Genomic DNA, 2,740 nt, shown 5'->3' on the forward strand with positions numbered 1-2,740 from the left:
TTTTCATCTTACAATGTTGGCACTGGGTTTGTTACATTTGGCCTTTATTGCCTTGTGGTATATTCTCTCTAAACCTACTTTGTTGAAAATTTTTATCTTAAGAGGGTGCTGGATTTCGTCAAATGTTTTTTTTCCATCTATTGAGATCACCATATGATTTCTATCTTTCTTTTTTTTTTTTTTAAAGATTTATTTATTTATTTATTTGACAGAGAGAGATCACAAGTAGGCAGCGAGGCAGGCAGAGAGAGAGAGAGGAGAAAGCAGTCTCCCTGCTTAGCAGAGAGCCAGATGCGGGACTCGATCCCAGGACCCTGAGATCATGACCTGAGCCGAAGGCAGCGGCTTAACCCACTGAGCCACCCAGGCGCCCCTGATTTCTATCTTTCATTTTTAAAATGAGGTATATCATGTTGATTGATTTGTGGATGTTGAATCTCCTTGCCTCCCTGGACCATTTGATCATGGTGTATGATCCTTTCAACGTCTTGTTGAATTTGGCTTGCTAATATCTTGCTAAGAATATTCATCTGTAATTTTCCTTTTCATGGGGAGTCTTTGACTGGTGTTGGTATCAGGATGATGCTGGTTTCAGAAAATGAGTTTGGAAACATTTCCTTCTCTTTAGTTTTTTGGAATAGTTTGAGAGGATTAAATCTTCTCTGAATGTTTGGTAGAATTCACCCGTGAAGCCATCTGGGTCCTGGACTTTTGTTTACTGAACGCTTTTTGAGAACTGGTTCAATCTCTACTAGTAATTGGTCTATTCAGATTTTCTCTTTCTTCATGATTTAGTCTTGGAAGATTGTGTGTTTCTAGAAATGGATCCATTTCTTCTTGGTTTTCCAATTTGTCGGCATATAATTGTCCATATTAGACTCTTATGATCCCTTGTATTTCTGTGCTTTCAGTTGTAACTTCTCTCTCATTTCTGATTTTATTTATTAGAGTCCTTTCTCTTTTTTTCTTGATGAGTCTGGCTAAAGGTTTGTCAATTTTGTTTATCTTTTCAAAGAGCCAGCTCTTAGTTTCATTGATCTTTTCTTATAAGTGATCTTCTGAGATTTATTTCTTCACTCAACAGTATGTTGCTAAGATCCATCTGTATTATCGTACACGGCTGTGGTTTCTTACATTTCATTGTAGGCCCAGTGTTTTATGGAATGGTTCTACGCCATGTATCCATTCTTCTTTCAAAGGGCATTTGGATCGTCTGACTTTTTTTGTTTTGCTGTTATGAACACTGCTACTCTGAACAGTCTCTTCCTGAAACTTCCCTTGGATATCTTTTTTTTTTTTTTTAAGATTTTATTTATTTATTTGAGAGAGAGACCATGAGGCAGAGGGAGAAGCAGACTCCCCTCTGAGCAGGGAGTCCAACTCAGGGCTCGATCCAGGACCCTGAGATCATGACCTGAGCTGAAGGCAGAGGCTTAACCCACTGAGCCACCCAGGCGCCCCTTCACTTGGATTTCATCATCCCACGCTGTAGACTGTGGGCTACTTGGAACTCACAGAGAGTTCTGTGCAGCTCCTGCCTCATCCTTCAAGGCCCCAGAACCTAGGCAGTGTGGGCCTCTCAGCAACTGAGGCAAGTCTGCTGTGCGGCTTCACCTTCCCGCTATCTGGCCCCCAGCCCGCCCAGGCTGGCTGACTAATGAGCAAGGACACAGCAGCTGGCCTTTGGGCAGCAACTTCTGCTTTTCCAAGCACTTGTCTTGCACCAGGAGGCGGGGCCATTTTAGAGCTGAGGACAGCGTGTCAGTGATCAGGTCCTTTCTTTTTCCCAATGTGTGTTAAGCTTTCACTGTGAACCACTCACTGTGCTGGGTGCTGGAGAAACAGACGATAACTCATTAATTTACAAAGCGGACATTTATTGACTCCTGTTTAGATGCCAGACTCCGCTGGGCTGAGACAAATAAAGGGGACTGCCTTTAAGGAGCTCACAGTCGAGATGGGGAAATAGGGATGTAGATGTTGTACCGCGTAGATGAATAAGGAAAATAGGCAGGTGTGCAGATCTCATCATGATTATACAAGGATTAAAAAAATCTTAGTATTTTTAGTCATATATAGATGCCTATGTCTCTATGAGTCTATTATCTATCTATAATTTCTCTATCATCTCTATCTATCTATCTATCTATCTAATGAATGTGATCTTATTTATATAAATCCAGCATCCTCAATTCTAGACTAGAACAGGGAACCAGATCTTGATTTGTAGATTTTCATTTTTATAGGTTAGAAAGTTCCTAAATTAATACCCATGTTTTAAATTCTAGCTGGAACCACTTAAAAATTCCCCTAGAGAGATGGGGCAGCTCTGGCTTTTAGCTGCTCTTTTGATTTTCTCCAAGCTCCTGCCTTCTTCTTCTTCTTTTTTTTTTTTTCCCCCTCAGTTGCTGGTAGACCAAAATATCACTGCATTGTCTTGAGAAGTTAATATTAAGTAAGCTTGACCCTAATGTTACAGCAATACCTCAGCTACATTTGAGCCATGGCTTACATCTGAATAGAAAATGCTGGGGAAAGTAACCCAAATTCTACCTCTGATCAGCCAGGTAGCTTGTTGTTGCTTTAACTAAGAGTCCCTACAGGAAGTGACACTGGAGTCTTTGCTGTGATGTCTTGGACTGTCCCATCTAGCTCTGCTTCAAGGGGGTGCATGGTCTTTTTCACCCAGAAATTCAGCACATGTCAGCATGGCCATCCTGGGAGACGTGGATGCCTGGAG

This window comes from Neovison vison, chromosome 13, assembly GCF_020171115.1.
Source record: "Neovison vison isolate M4711 chromosome 13, ASM_NN_V1, whole genome shotgun sequence".
Lineage (NCBI taxonomy): Eukaryota > Metazoa > Chordata > Mammalia > Carnivora > Mustelidae > Neogale > Neogale vison.